General features: G+C 50.2%; 3 long non-coding RNA genes across 9 annotated transcripts; all 3 read left to right on the plus strand.

Annotated features, from left to right (window-relative positions):
* Positions 1–3,543: 3,543 nt before the first annotated feature.
* Positions 3,544–7,596, plus strand: LOC142830226 (uncharacterized). 5 transcript variants are annotated; one of them, XR_012905297.1, is made up of 4 exons: positions 3,544–3,997; positions 4,105–4,274; positions 4,371–5,259; positions 5,392–7,596. It is a non-coding gene; the product is annotated as an uncharacterized LOC142830226 (long non-coding RNA). The 5 variants fall into 5 exon arrangements; XR_012905295.1 differs by having other exon boundaries at positions 4,371–4,791; positions 4,897–7,596; XR_012905296.1 differs by having other exon boundaries at positions 4,371–4,523; positions 4,659–7,596.
* A 555-nt stretch (positions 7,597–8,151) lies between these two features.
* Positions 8,152–9,179, plus strand: LOC142830310 (uncharacterized). Its single transcript, XR_012905474.1, has 3 exons — positions 8,152–8,737; positions 8,834–8,986; positions 9,122–9,179. It is a non-coding gene; the product is annotated as an uncharacterized LOC142830310 (long non-coding RNA).
* A 3,332-nt stretch (positions 9,180–12,511) lies between these two features.
* On the plus strand, positions 12,512–15,796 carry LOC142830227 (uncharacterized). 3 transcript variants are annotated; one of them, XR_012905300.1, is made up of 3 exons: positions 12,512–13,204; positions 13,301–14,189; positions 14,322–15,796. It is a non-coding gene; the product is annotated as an uncharacterized LOC142830227 (long non-coding RNA). The 3 variants fall into 3 exon arrangements; XR_012905298.1 differs by having other exon boundaries at positions 13,301–13,721; positions 13,827–15,796; XR_012905299.1 differs by having other exon boundaries at positions 12,942–13,204; positions 13,301–13,453; positions 13,589–15,796.
* Positions 15,797–15,822: the final 26 nt, after the last annotated feature.

Below are 15,822 nucleotides of genomic sequence, written 5' to 3' on the forward strand. Positions count from 1 at the left end.
AGTCTGCAGCTGTGGTAAGTGTGGCTTTTCGGGGGGGTTATGTCATGAGGTGGCTGGGCTTAGTGTCCAAATATATCTGTCCCCTTTCTTCACCTGATACTGGTTGGAGGGTCTGATGGAAGAGGGTGCACTGGATTGGTTTCTTGCAGACATGAGTTAGGGCAGATTGGATTGGAGGGAAGGCCTTGAGACGGGCCTCTATGTGCAGCTGGCAGCCTTACACGAAAAGCAGCCAGAAGCAGAACTCGGTGAGCAACTTCAAGGCGTCGCCTGGGAGCTCAGGTAAGTGTGGCTTTTGGCTGTGGTGGTTAGCCAAGATATGAAAATGTCTGTTCACTTCCTTCATTGGTGTTGGTTGGAGAATCTGACTGGATTGGCTTCTTGCAGATCGGACTTTGTGGCAGATTGGATTTGAGAGAAGGCCATGAGCCGGGCCTTTGTCTTTGACCTGGTAGCTGGAGAGAACTGACTTAGCAGCTTACAGGTGAATCTCCTGGGGAAAATTCGGAGTGGAGTTTGGTAAGTGTGGCGTTTGGCTGTGTTTTGAGGTGGTTGGGCTAAGTATCCAAATGTCCCCGCACTTTGTTCACTGGTGTTGGTTGCCTGATGGAAGCGAGTGTACTGGATTGGTGTCTTGCAGGTGGTACCTGCGGGCAAGGCTTTGAGACCGGCCCCTCTGCTTGGAGCTTGCAGCCAGAGAACTGAGTGAGCAACTTAGAAGAGTCTCCTGGAAAGTCTGATGCAGCTGCAGTAAGTGTGGCTTTTCGGGGCACTATGCTGCGAGGTGGCTATGCTAAGTATCCAAATGTCTGTCCCCTTCCTTCACCGGTGTTGGTTGGAGGGTCTGTTTGAAGATGGTGTATCGGTGGTAATTTCTTGCAGCTAGCACTTCAGGGGCAGCGAAGATCAGAGGCAGGGCTTGCAGCCAGAGACCTGAGTGAGCAGCCCACAGAGCACTTGGCTGAGGGAAAGTCCGACTGGAGCTCGGTAAGTTTGGGCTTTTTTGGGGTTGGGGAGAAGCAGGCTAAGGATCCAAATATCCATGCATGTCCTTAACTGGTGTTGGTTGGAGAGTCTTTCGGGAGAATCTGACTGGATTTGTTTCTTGCAGTGTTGGATTGGAGACAAGGCCCATGAGCTGGGCCTTTCTCTTGGAGCCGGCAGCTAGAGAGACTTGAGTGAGCAGCTGTGAAAGTAGAAAGAATTGTACTGTAAGAGAAAGATGAATTATGCTGTAATTGAATAAGCTGAAGGAATATTGTTTCTCTGAACAGGAAGAAGAAAAGTATGTTGTTGTTGTCTGTAGGGATGCAGATCTGATTTCCTATTAACTCAGGCCCACCTGGCTAGCAAAGGAACATTAGGTGTTAGGGAGAAAGCAAGTGAGATCACCAAGGAGATATGGACAGGAGATTGCTGTGTGCTTGACGTGGAAATGAAGATACTTGACTAGCCTCACACACTAATCGTGTGAAGTTTTGCCCCCTCTTTTAATCCTGTTAATTTTGGCTTTCTTTTGAGTGTATAAATCAAGGGGTTTGAACTTTGTATGGCACTCACATTTTCTGGGTGCATTTAGCAGAGCGGCATTGCTAATAAACAGAGCGGTCTGACAAATCTGAGTCTTGTATGACTTTGACAATTTGGAGGTCCCACCGAGATGGCAACCGTCTTTGCTGAGGTTGTGTGATCCCTGACTGTCTTGCAGGATGACCGTGGCAGCCGGCACCTGGGCATTTGGCCCGAGCGGTCCTCTGCCAGAATGGAAAGGTGCACAACCACAGCGAAGTCTACGCCGTGGAACCTGTTGGTTCCCGCTCGGTTCTGGTAGGGATCCCGGGATCTAACATCAGGACTCTGGTCAGGTCGTCACTTCTGTGTTTTGTCCGGACTGAGGACTGTCTTGTCTCTGTGACTATCCGTCTTCCCTGTGGTGTGAGTGAGTCTGGGAGCCATCCCTGTCCAGGGACTGGCTGACCCAAGGGGCTCCTGTCCCCGCGGTCTGCGTGACTGGAATCTGTACTATCGCAGCCGCACCGCATCTTGGATAAAATCCTTGGAGTGAACGCAAGGGCGATTGAGGCAGTAGCCTGTGGGCTTCTTTTGTGTGTTGCACTGGGCACCGCTCTGATGAACCCAGATTTCCTCCTTGTGTGATTGGTGTGTGAAGCCCTCCTGTATGGGTAACCAGACGTCTAAGCGGGGGGCAGTTCCCTCAAGGGACCCCGGCTCAGCTTATATATTTTAGAAAGGGTCCGGACCCCTGTAAACTTCTGGAAAAATGATCTAGATTGACTCTGGGGGATCCCAAAACTCAGTGGCCACTGTTAGGATCTTGGAACAAAGACCAAGTGGACGTCTTAAAAGACAAACTTGGCCGTCCCAAAACTAAATTGGCTAGAGGAGAGGTAGATTGCTTCATGCAGTGGTGGGCCGAGGCAAATCTTAGATGGACTGAATCGAAGTTCGCCTCCCTTAAAAATTCTAATTATAAGTAAAAAGCTTTATTGGAAACCTCCTCTCCCACCACCAGACCAAGCGCTTCCCTTTACCCCGTCCTCCGAGAAGACTCAGACCTGTCCCACTTGGAGCTATAAAGCCTGGACCCACACGGAGCTCCACTCAATTGTAAAAGGTTTTCCAGAGCCCCAGGAAAACCCTACCAAATTTGCAGAGGAATTTTTGCTAGTGTGCAATGCCTATGAATCCTCTGAAGCAGACCTCCTGCAACTGCGTAAGCTACTTATAACCCCTAGCGAGCAAGAAAAAAAAATGGCTCCTGATAGCAAATTGGCCCACCACTGAGCGTCCTTCTAATTTGCCAGACACTGGTCCTGACGCTGCCTACTGGAACAAATGTAAGAATCAAGTTGCCTTTCACCATTGTATAACAAGGTCTGTAATTAACTTGGAAACAATGTAACAAGGGTTGTCTAAATTCTCTATCACTAGTAAATCAAGATTGGAAATTTTTCTAAAAGATGCTGTAAATCAAGCTAAGCCCCTGCATGAGGCCATTCCCCAAGTATGGACTCCAAAAAAAATCAACGGGACGGCCATACGTTGCTGTAAACGGCAACAGAGAGAACCCGGGCAGCTATCACACCCGACTGACGTTTTTTTTTTTTTTTTTTTTTTTTTCCCCGCAACATTCTGGTATACAGCGACGGGGTGAAAATGGACAGAGTGGAGCTGTGGTAAGTGTGGCTTTTTTAATGTGGATGGGAGGGGGGGGGAAATGGGAGGCTGTGATGCGAGGTGATTGGGCTAGGTATCTAAATGTCTGAGCACTTGGTTCACTGGTGTTGGTTGCAGGGCCTGATGGAAGAGGGTGCACTGCATTGGTTTCTTGCAGGTGTGACTTCAGGGCTAGGCTTTGAGATGGGCCCCTCTGCTTGAAACATGCAGCCAGAGAGAACTGAGCGAGCAGCTTACAGGTGAGTCTGATGGAGCTGTGGTAAGTGTGGCTTTGGTTGGGAGGGGTGGGGGGGGGGGGCTATGCTTTGAGGTGACTGGGTTAAGTATCCAAATGTCTGTCCACTTGCTTCACCTGTTGGTTATAAGGTTTGTTGGAAGAGGGTGCATTGGGAGTGTGTGTTTGAAGGTTAAGTTCTGGAGGCCGACTGGATTGGAGGTAAGGCTTTGATATGTCTTTCTCTTGGAGCTAACAGTCTTACATGGAAAGCAGCCAGAAGTGGAATTCAGTGAGCAGCTTGGAGGAGTCGTGTAGAAAATATCTAAGAGGAGCTCAGGTAAGTGTGGCTTTTTGCTGTGCTGAGAGGTGATTGGGCAAGGTATCCAAATGTCTTCCTTGACTGGTGTTGGTTGGATGGTCTGTTTGAAGATGGTCCATTAGTAATAACTTCTTGCAACTTCAGGGGCAGATGAGATCGACTGCAAGGCTGTGATCTGGGCTGCTGGCTTGGAGCTGGCAGCCAGAGACCTGAGCGAGCAGCCCACAGAGCACTTGGCTGAGGGAAAGTCCGAGTGGAGATAGGTAAGTGTGGGGGTTTCTATGGGGCGGGGCGAAGCAGGCTTTACTGGGAGGTGTGTGGGCTAAGTATCCAAATGTCTGTCTACGTGGTTCACTGGTATGGGTTACAGGGCCTGATGGGAGAGGCTGCATTGGGAGTGAATTGTTGCAGATAGGTCCCTGGAGACTGGATTGGAGGGAAGACTTTGAGCCGTGCCCCCTGCTTGGTGTTGGGAGCCAGAGAGACTTCAGTAAGCAGCCCGTGGACTTTCCTGAGGCCAACCGCTGTAAGTGAGGCTCGGTAAGTGTGGTTTGGAAGGGGAGAGGGCTCTGCTGGGAGGCGGTTGGGCTAACTATCCAAATGTCTGTCTACTTCGTTCACTGGTGTTGGTTGCAGGATCCTATGGAAGAGGGTGCACTGCATTGCTTTGTTGCAAAGGAGACCTGGGGGCAAGGCTTTGAGCTGGGCCCCTCTGCTTGGAGCTTGGAGCCAGAGAGAACTGAGTGAGCAGCTTACAGGGGCGTCTCCTGGAAAAAGTCTGGAGCTGTGGTAAGTGTGGCTTTTCGGGGGGGTTATGTCATGAGGTGGCTGGGCTTAGTGTCCAAATATATCTGTCCCCTTTCTTCACCTGATACTGGTTGGAGGGTCTGATGGAAGAGGGTGCACTGGATTGGTTTCTTGCAGACATGAGTTAGGGCAGATTGGATTGGAGGGAAGGCCTTGAGACGGGCCTCTATGTGCAGCTGGCAGCCTTACACGAAAAGCAGCCAGAAGCAGAACTCGGTGAGCAACTTCAAGGCGTCGCCTGGGAGCTCAGGTAAGTGTGGCTTTTGGCTGTGGTGGTTAGCCAAGATATGAAAATGTCTGTTCACTTCCTTCATTGGTGTTGGTTGGAGAATCTGACTGGATTGGCTTCTTGCAGATCGGACTTTGTGGCAGATTGGATTTGAGAGAAGGCCATGAGCCGGGCCTTTGTCTTTGACCTGGTAGCTGGAGAGAACTGACTTAGCAGCTTACAGGTGAATCTCCTGGGGAAAATTCGGAGTGGAGTTTGGTAAGTGTGGCGTTTGGCTGTGTTTTGAGGTGGTTGGGCTAAGTATCCAAATGTCCCCGCACTTTGTTCACTGGTGTTGGTTGCCTGATGGAAGCGAGTGTACTGGATTGGTGTCTTGCAGGTGGTACCTGCGGGCAAGGCTTTGAGACCGGCCCCTCTGCTTGGAGCTTGCAGCCAGAGAACTGAGTGAGCAACTTAGAAGAGTCTCCTGGAAAGTCTGATGCAGCTGCAGTAAGTGTGGCTTTTCGGGGCACTATGCTGCGAGGTGGCTATGCTAAGTATCCAAATGTCTGTCCCCTTCCTTCACCGGTGTTGGTTGGAGGGTCTGTTTGAAGATGGTGTATCGGTGGTAATTTCTTGCAGCTAGCACTTCAGGGGCAGCGAAGATCAGAGGCAGGGCTTGCAGCCAGAGACCTGAGTGAGCAGCCCACAGAGCACTTGGCTGAGGGAAAGTCCGACTGGAGCTCGGTAAGTTTGGGCTTTTTTGGGGTTGGGGAGAAGCAGGCTAAGGATCCAAATATCCATGCATGTCCTTAACTGGTGTTGGTTGGAGAGTCTTTCGGGAGAATCTGACTGGATTTGTTTCTTGCAGTGTTGGATTGGAGACAAGGCCCATGAGCTGGGCCTTTCTCTTGGAGCCGGCAGCTAGAGAGACTTGAGTGAGCAGCTGTGAAAGTAGAAAGAATTGTACTGTAAGAGAAAGATGAATTATGCTGTAATTGAATAAGCTGAAGGAATATTGTTTCTCTGAACAGGAAGAAGAAAAGTATGTTGTTGTTGTCTGTAGGGATGCAGATCAGATTTCCTATTAACTCAGGCCCACCTGGCTAGCAAAGGAACATTAGGTGTTAGGGAGAAAGCAAGTGAGATCACCAAGGAGATATGGACAGGAGATTGCTGTGTGCTTGACGTGGAAATGAAGATACTTGACTAGCCTCACACACTAATCGTGTGAAGTTTTGCCCCCTCTTTTAATCCTGTTAATTTTGGCTTTCTTTTGAGTGTATAAATCAAGGGGTTTGAACTTTGTATGGCACTCACATTTTCTGGGTGCATTTAGCAGAGCGGCATTGCTAATAAACAGAGCGGTCTGACAAATCTGGGTCTTGTATGACTTTGACAATTTGGAGGTCCCACCGAGATGGCAACCGTCTTTGCTGAGGTTGTGTGATCCCTGACTGTCTTGCAGGATGACCGTGGCAGCCGGCACCTGGGCATTTGGCCCGAGCGGTCCTCTGCCAGAATGGAAAGGTGCACAACCACAGCGAAGTCTACGCCATGGAACCTGTTGGTTCCCGCTCGGTTCTGGTAGGGATCCCGGGATCTAACATCAGGACTCTGGTCAGGTCGTCACTTCTGTGTTTTGTCCGGACTGAGGACTGTCTTGTCTCTGTGACTATCCGTCTTCCCTGTGGTGTGAGTGAGTCTGGGAGCCATCCCTGTCCAGGGACTGGCTGACCCAAGGGGCTCCTGTCCCCGCGGTCTGCGTGACTGGAATCTGTACTATCGCAGCCGCACCGCATCTTGGATAAAATCCTTGGAGTGAACGCAAGGGCGATTGAGGCAGTAGCCTGTGGGCTTCTTTTGTGTGTTGCACTGGGCACCGCTCTGATGAACCCAGATTTCCTCCTTGTGTGATTGGTGTGTGAAGCCCTCCTGTATGGGTAACCAGACGTCTAAGCGGGGGGCAGTTCCCTCAAGGGACCCCGGCTCAGCTTATATATTTTAGAAAGGGTCCGGACCCCTGTAAACTTCTGGAAAAATGATCTAGATTGACTCTGGGGGATCCCAAAACTCAGTGGCCACTGTTAGGATCTTGGAACAAAGACCAAGTGGACGTCTTAAAAGACAAACTTGGCCGTCCCAAAACTAAATTGGCTAGAGGAGAGGTAGATTGCTTCATGCAGTGGTGGGCCGAGGCAAATCTTAGATGGACTGAATCGAAGTTCGCCTCCCTTAAAAATTCTAATTATAAGTAAAAAGCTTTATTGGAAACCTCCTCTCCCACCACCAGACCAAGCGCTTCCCTTTACCCCGTCCTCCGAGAAGACTCAGACCTGTCCCACTTGGAGCTATAAAGCCTGGACCCACACGGAGCTCCACTCAATTGTAAAAGGTTTTCCAGAGCCCCAGGAAAACCCTACCAAATTTGCAGAGGAATTTTTGCTAGTGTGCAATGCCTATGAATCCTCTGAAGCAGACCTCCTGCAACTGCGTAAGCTACTTATAACCCCTAGCGAGCAAGAAAAAAAAATGGCTCCTGATAGCAAATTGGCCCACCACTGAGCGTCCTTCTAATTTGCCAGACACTGGTCCTGACGCTGCCTACTGGAACAAATGTAAGAATCAAGTTGCCTTTCACCATTGTATAACAAGGTCTGTAATTAACTTGGAAACAATGTAACAAGGGTTGTCTAAATTCTCTATCACTAGTAAATCAAGATTGGAAATTTTTCTAAAAGATGCTGTAAATCAAGCTAAGCCCCTGCATGAGGCCATTCCCCAAGTATGGACTCCAAAAAAAATCAACGGGACGGCCATACGTTGCTGTAAACGGCAACAGAGAGAACCCGGGCAGCTATCACACCCGACTGACGTTTTTTTTTGTTTTTTTTTTCCCCGCAACATTCTGGTATACAGCGACGGGGTGAAAATGGACAGAGTGGAGCTGTGGTAAGTGTGGCTTTTTTAATGTGGATGGGGGGGGGGGGGAAATGGGAGGCTGTGATGCGAGGTGATTGGGCTAAGTATCCAAATGTCTGAGCACTTGGTTCACTGGTGTTGGTTGCAGGGCCTGATGGAAGAGGGTGCACTGCATTGGTTTCTTGCAGGTGAGACTTCAGGGCTAGGCTTTGAGATGGGCCCCTCTGCTTGAAACATGCAGCCAGAGAGAACTGAGCGAGCAGCTTACAGGTGAGTCTGATGGAGCTGTGGTAAGTGTGGCTTTGGTTGGGAGGGGTGGGGGGGGGCTATGCTTTGAGGTGACTGGGTTAAGTATCCAAATGTCTGTCCACTTGCTTCACCTGTTGGTTATAAGGTTTGTTGGAAGAGGGTGCATTGGGAGTGTGTGTTTGAAGGTTAAGTTCTGGAGGCCGACTGGATTGGAGATAAGGCTTTGATATGTCTTTCTCTTGGAGCTAACAGTCTTACATGGAAAGCAGCCAGAAGTGGAATTCAGTGAGCAACTTGGAGGAGTCGTGTAGAAAATATCTAAGAGGAGCTCAGGTAAGTGTGGCTTTTTGCTGTGCTGAGAGGTGATTGGGCAAGGTATCCAAATGTCTTCCTTGACTGGTGTTGGTTGGATGGTCTGTTTGAAGATGGTCCATTAGTAATAACTTCTTGCAACTTCAGGGGCAGATGAGATCGACTGCAAGGCTGTGATCTGGGCTGCTGGCTTGGAGCTGGCAGCCAGAGACCTGAGCGAGCAGCCCACAGAGCACTTGGCTGAGGGAAAGTCCGAGTGGAGCAGGCTTTACTGGGAGGTGTGTGGGCTAAGTATCCAAATGTCTGTCTACGTGGTTCACTGGTATGGGTTACAGGGCCTGATGGGAGAGGCTGCATTGGGAGTGAATTGTTGCAGATAGGTCCCTGGAGACTGGATTGGAGGGAAGACTTTGAGCCGTGCCCCCTGCTTGGTGTTGGGAGCCAGAGAGACTTCAGTAAGCAGCCCGTGGACTTTCCTGAGGCCAACCGCTGTAAGTGAGGCTCGGTAAGTGTGGTTTGGAAGGGGAGAGGGCTCTGCTGGGAGGCGGTTGGGCTAACTATCCAAATGTCTGTCTACTTCGTTCACTGGTGTTGGTTGCAGGATCCTATGGAAGAGGGTGCACTGCATTGCTTTGTTGCAAAGGAGACCTGGGGGCAAGGCTTTGAGCTGGGCCCCTCTGCTTGGAGCTTGGAGCCAGAGAGAACTGAGTGAGCAGCTTACAGGGGCGTCTCCTGGAAAAAGTCTGGAGCTGTGGTAAGTGTGGCTTTTCGGGGGGGTTATGTCATGAGGTGGCTGGGCTTAGTGTCCAAATATATCTGTCCCCTTTCTTCACCTGATACTGGTTGGAGGGTCTGATGGAAGAGGGTGCACTGGATTGGTTTCTTGCAGACATGAGTTAGGGCAGATTGGATTGGAGGGAAGGCCTTGAGACGGGCCTCTATGTGCAGCTGGCAGCCTTACACGAAAAGCAGCTAGAAGCAGAACTCGGTGAGCAACTTCAAGGCGTCGCCTGGGAGCTCAGGTAAGTGTGGCTTTTGGCTGTGGTGGTTAGCCAAGATATGAAAATGTCTGTTCACTTCCTTCATTGGTGTTGGTTGGAGAATCTGACTGGATTGGCTTCTTGCAGATCGGACTTTGTGGCAGATTGGATTTGAGAGAAGGCCATGAGCCGGGCCTTTGTCTTTGACCTGGTAGCTGGAGAGAACTGACTTAGCAGCTTACAGGTGAATCTCCTGGGGAAAATTCGGAGTGGAGTTTGGTAAGTGTGGCGTTTGGCTGTGTTTTGAGGTGGTTGGGCTAAGTATCCAAATGTCCCCGCACTTTGTTCACTGGTGTTGGTTGCCTGATGGAAGCGAGTGTACTGGATTGGTGTCTTGCAGGTGGTACCTGCGGGCAAGGCTTTGAGACCGGCCCCTCTGCTTGGAGCTTGCAGCCAGAGAACTGAGTGAGCAACTTAGAAGAGTCTCCTGGAAAGTCTGATGCAGCTGCAGTAAGTGTGGCTTTTCGGGGCACTATGCTGCGAGGTGGCTATGCTAAGTATCCAAATGTCTGTCCCCTTCCTTCACCGGTGTTGGTTGGAGGGTCTGTTTGAAGATGGTGTATCGGTGGTAATTTCTTGCAGCTAGCACTTCAGGGGCAGCGAAGATCAGAGGCAGGGCTTGCAGCCAGAGACCTGAGTGAGCAGCCCACAGAGCACTTGGCTGAGGGAAAGTCCGACTGGAGCTCGGTAAGTTTGGGCTTTTTTGGGGTTGGGGAGAAGCAGGCTAAGGATCCAAATATCCATGCATGTCCTTAACTGGTGTTGGTTGGAGAGTCTTTCGGGAGAATCTGACTGGATTTGTTTCTTGCAGTGTTGGATTGGAGACAAGGCCCATGAGCTGGGCCTTTCTCTTGGAGCCGGCAGCTAGAGAGACTTGAGTGAGCAGCTGTGAAAGTAGAAAGAATTGTACTGTAAGAGAAAGATGAATTATGCTGTAATTGAATAAGCTGAAGGAATATTGTTTCTCTGAACAGGAAGAAGAAAAGTATGTTGTTGTTGTCTGTAGGGATGCAGATCAGATTTCCTATTAACTCAGGCCCACCTGGCTAGCAAAGGAACATTAGGTGTTAGGGAGAAAGCAAGTGAGATCACCAAGGAGATATGGACAGGAGATTGCTGTGTGCTTGACGTGGAAATGAAGATACTTGACTAGCCTCACACACTAATCGTGTGAAGTTTTGCCCCCTCTTTTAATCCTGTTAATTTTGGCTTTCTTTTGTGTATAAATCAAGGGGTTTGAACTTTGTATGGCACTCACATTTTCTGGGTGCATTTAGCAGAGCGGCATTGCTAATAAACAGAGCGGTCTGACAAATCTGGGTCTTGTATGACTTTGACAATTTGGAGGTCCCACCGAGATGGCAACCGTCTTTGCTGAGGTTGTGTGATCCCTGACTGTCTTGCAGGATGACCGTGGCAGCCGGCACCTGGGCATTTGGCCCGAGCGGTCCTCTGCCAGAATGGAAAGGTGCACAACCACAGCGAAGTCTACGCCATGGAACCTGTTGGTTCCCGCTCGGTTCTGGTAGGGATCCCGGGATCTAACATCAGGACTCTGGTCAGGTCGTCACTTCTGTGTTTTGTCCGGACTGAGGACTGTCTTGTCTCTGTGACTATCCGTCTTCCCTGTGGTGTGAGTGAGTCTGGGAGCCATCCCTGTCCAGGGACTGGCTGACCCAAGGGGCTCCTGTCCCCGCGGTCTGCGTGACTGGAATCTGTACTATCGCAGCCGCACCGCATCTTGGATAAAATCCTTGGAGTGAACGCAAGGGCGATTGAGGCAGTAGCCTGTGGGCTTCTTTTGTGTGTTGCACTGGGCACCGCTCTGATGAACCCAGATTTCCTCCTTGTGTGATTGGTGTGTGAAGCCCTCCTGTATGGGTAACCAGACGTCTAAGCGGGGGGCAGTTCCCTCAAGGGACCCCGGCTCAGCTTATATATTTTAGAAAGGGTCCGGACCCCTGTAAACTTCTGGAAAAATGATCTAGATTGACTCTGGGGGATCCCAAAACTCAGTGGCCACTGTTAGGATCTTGGAACAAAGACCAAGTGGACGTCTTAAAAGACAAACTTGGCCGTCCCAAAACTAAATTGGCTAGAGGAGAGGTAGATTGCTTCATGCAGTGGTGGGCCGAGGCAAATCTTAGATGGACTGAATCGAAGTTCGCCTCCCTTAAAAATTCTAATTATAAGTAAAAAGCTTTATTGGAAACCTCCTCTCCCACCACCAGACCAAGCGCTTCCCTTTACCCCGTCCTCCGAGAAGACTCAGACCTGTCCCACTTGGAGCTATAAAGCCTGGACCCACACGGAGCTCCACTCAATTGTAAAAGGTTTTCCAGAGCCCCAGGAAAACCCTACCAAATTTGCAGAGGAATTTTTGCTAGTGTGCAATGCCTATGAATCCTCTGAAGCAGACCTCCTGCAACTGCGTAAGCTACTTATAACCCCTAGCGAGCAAGAAAAAAAAATGGCTCCTGATAGCAAATTGGCCCACCACTGAGCGTCCTTCTAATTTGCCAGACACTGGTCCTGACGCTGCCTACTGGAACAAATGTAAGAATCAAGTTGCCTTTCACCATTGTATAACAAGGTCTGTAATTAACTTGGAAACAATGTAACAAGGGTTGTCTAAATTCTCTATCACTAGTAAATCAAGATTGGAAATTTTTCTAAAAGATGCTGTAAATCAAGCTAAGCCCCTGCATGAGGCCATTCCCCAAGTATGGACTCCAAAAAAAATCAACGGGACGGCCATACGTTGCTGTAAACGGCAACAGAGAGAACCCGGGCAGCTATCACACCCGACTGACGTTTTTTTTTGTTTTTTTTTTTTTCCCCGCAACATTCTGGTATACAGCGACGGGGTGAAAATGGACAGAGTGGAGCTGTGGTAAGTGTGGCTTTTTTAATGTGGATGGGGGGGGGGGGAAATGGGAGGCTGTGATGCGAGGTGATTGGGCTAAGTATCCAAATGTCTGAGCACTTGGTTCACTGGTGTTGGTTGCAGGGCCTGATGGAAGAGGGTGCACTGCATTGGTTTCTTGCAGGTGAGACTTCAGGGCTAGGCTTTGAGATGGGCCCCTCTGCTTGAAACATGCAGCCAGAGAGAACTGAGCGAGCAGCTTACAGGTGAGTCTGATGGAGCTGTGGTAAGTGTGGCTTTGGTTGGGAGGGGTGGGGGGGGGGGGGCTATGCTTTGAGGTGACTGGGTTAAGTATCCAAATGTCTGTCCACTTGCTTCACCTGTTGGTTATAAGGTTTGTTGGAAGAGGGTGCATTGGGAGTGTGTGTTTGAAGGTTAAGTTCTGGAGGCCGACTGGATTGGAGGTAAGGCTTTGATATGTCTTTCTCTTGGAGCTAACAGTCTTACATGGAAAGCAGCCAGAAGTGGAATTCAGTGAGCAGCTTGGAGGAGTCGTGTAGAAAATATCTAAGAGGAGCTCAGGTAAGTGTGGCTTTTTGCTGTGCTGAGAGGTGATTGGGCAAGGTATCCAAATGTCTTCCTTGACTGGTGTTGGTTGGATGGTCTGTTTGAAGATGGTCCATTAGTAATAACTTCTTGCAACTTCAGGGGCAGATGAGATCGACTGCAAGGCTGTGATCTGGGCTGCTGGCTTGGAGCTGGCAGCCAGAGACCTGAGCGAGCAGCCCACAGAGCACTTGGCTGAGGGAAAGTCCGAGTGGAGCAGGCTTTACTGGGAGGTGTGTGGGCTAAGTATCCAAATGTCTGTCTACGTGGTTCACTGGTATGGGTTACAGGGCCTGATGGGAGAGGCTGCATTGGGAGTGAATTGTTGCAGATAGGTCCCTGGAGACTGGATTGGAGGGAAGACTTTGAGCCGTGCCCCCTGCTTGGTGTTGGGAGCCAGAGAGACTTCAGTAAGCAGCCCGTGGACTTTCCTGAGGCCAACCGCTGTAAGTGAGGCTCGGTAAGTGTGGTTTGGAAGGGGAGAGGGCTCTGCTGGGAGGCGGTTGGGCTAACTATCCAAATGTCTGTCTACTTCGTTCACTGGTGTTGGTTGCAGGATCCTATGGAAGAGGGTGCACTGCATTGCTTTGTTGCAAAGGAGACCTGGGGGCAAGGCTTTGAGCTGGGCCCCTCTGCTTGGAGCTTGGAGCCAGAGAGAACTGAGTGAGCAGCTTACAGGGGCGTCTCCTGGAAAAAGTCTGGAGCTGTGGTAAGTGTGGCTTTTCGGGGGGGTTATGTCATGAGGTGGCTGGGCTTAGTGTCCAAATATATCTGTCCCCTTTCTTCACCTGATACTGGTTGGAGGGTCTGATGGAAGAGGGTGCACTGGATTGGTTTCTTGCAGACATGAGTTAGGGCAGATTGGATTGGAGGGAAGGCCTTGAGACGGGCCTCTATGTGCAGCTGGCAGCCTTACACGAAAAGCAGCCAGAAGCAGAACTCGGTGAGCAACTTCAAGGCGTCGCCTGGGAGCTCAGGTAAGTGTGGCTTTTGGCTGTGGTGGTTAGCCAAGATATGAAAATGTCTGTTCACTTCCTTCATTGGTGTTGGTTGGAGAATCTGACTGGATTGGCTTCTTGCAGATCGGACTTTGTGGCAGATTGGATTTGAGAGAAGGCCATGAGCCGGGCCTTTGTCTTTGACCTGGTAGCTGGAGAGAACTGACTTAGCAGCTTACAGGTGAATCTCCTGGGGAAAATTCGGAGTGGAGTTTGGTAAGTGTGGCGTTTGGCTGTGTTTTGAGGTGGTTGGGCTAAGTATCCAAATGTCCCCGCACTTTGTTCACTGGTGTTGGTTGCCTGATGGAAGCGAGTGTACTGGATTGGTGTCTTGCAGGTGGTACCTGCGGGCAAGGCTTTGAGACCGGCCCCTCTGCTTGGAGCTTGCAGCCAGAGAACTGAGTGAGCAACTTAGAAGAGTCTCCTGGAAAGTCTGATGCAGCTGCAGTAAGTGTGGCTTTTCGGGGCACTATGCTGCGAGGTGGCTATGCTAAGTATCCAAATGTCTGTCCCCTTCCTTCACCGGTGTTGGTTGGAGGGTCTGTTTGAAGATGGTGTATCGGTGGTAATTTCTTGCAGCTAGCACTTCAGGGGCAGCGAAGATCAGAGGCAGGGCTTGCAGCCAGAGACCTGAGTGAGCAGCCCACAGAGCACTTGGCTGAGGGAAAGTCCGACTGGAGCTCGGTAAGTTTGGGCTTTTTTGGGGTTGGGGAGAAGCAGGCTAAGGATCCAAATATCCATGCATGTCCTTAACTGGTGTTGGTTGGAGAGTCTTTCGGGAGAATCTGACTGGATTTGTTTCTTGCAGTGTTGGATTGGAGACAAGGCCCATGAGCTGGGCCTTTCTCTTGGAGCCGGCAGCTAGAGAGACTTGAGTGAGCAGCTGTGAAAGTAGAAAGAATTGTACTGTAAGAGAAAGATGAATTATGCTGTAATTGAATAAGCTGAAGGAATATTGTTTCTCTGAACAGGAAGAAGAAAAGTATGTTGTTGTTGTCTGTAGGGATGCAGATCAGATTTCCTATTAACTCAGGCCCACCTGGCTAGCAAAGGAACATTAGGTGTTAGGGAGAAAGCAAGTGAGATCACCAAGGAGATATGGACAGGAGATTGCTGTGTGCTTGACGTGGAAATGAAGATACTTGACTAGCCTCACACACTAATCGTGTGAAGTTTTGCCCCCTCTTTTAATCCTGTTAATTTTGGCTTTCTTTTGAGTGTATAAATCAAGGGGTTTGAACTTTGTATGGCACTCACATTTTCTGGGTGCATTTAGCAGAGCGGCATTGCTAATAAACAGAGCGGTCTGACAAATCTGGGTCTTGTATGACTTTGACAATTTGGAGGTCCCACCGAGATGGCAACCGTCTTTGCTGAGGTTGTGTGATCCCTGACTGTCTTGCAGGATGACCGTGGCAGCCGGCACCTGGGCATTTGGCCCGAGCGGTCCTCTGCCAGAATGGAAAGGTGCACAACCACAGCGAAGTCTACGCCATGGAACCTGTTGGTTCCCGCTCGGTTCTGGTAGGGATCCCGGGATCTAACATCAGGACTCTGGTCAGGTCGTCACTTCTGTGTTTTGTCCGGACTGAGGACTGTCTTGTCTCTGTGACTATCCGTCTTCCCTGTGGTGTGAGTGAGTCTGGGAGCCATCCCTGTCCAGGGACTGGCTGACCCAAGGGGCTCCTGTCCCCGCGGTCTGCGTGACTGGAATCTGTACTATCGCAGCCGCACCGCATCTTGGATAAAATCCTTGGAGTGAACGCAAGGGCGATTGAGGCAGTAGCCTGTGGGCTTCTTTTGTGTGTTGCACTGGGCACCGCTCTGATGAACCCAGATTTCCTCCTTGTGTGATTGGTGTGTGAAGCCCTCCTGTATGGGTAACCAGACGTCTAAGCGGGGGGCAGTTCCCTCAAGGGACCCCGGCTCAGCTTATATATTTTAGAAAGGGTCCGGACCCCTGTAAACTTCTGGAAAAATGATCTAGATTGACTCTGGGGGATCCCAAAACTCAGTGGCCACTGTTAGGATCTTGGAACAAAGACCAAGTGGACGTCTTAAAAGACAAAGTTGGCCGTCC

Source organism: Pelodiscus sinensis, chromosome 7 (genome assembly GCF_049634645.1).
Source record: "Pelodiscus sinensis isolate JC-2024 chromosome 7, ASM4963464v1, whole genome shotgun sequence".
NCBI classification, from domain to species: Eukaryota; Metazoa; Chordata; order Testudines; family Trionychidae; genus Pelodiscus; species Pelodiscus sinensis.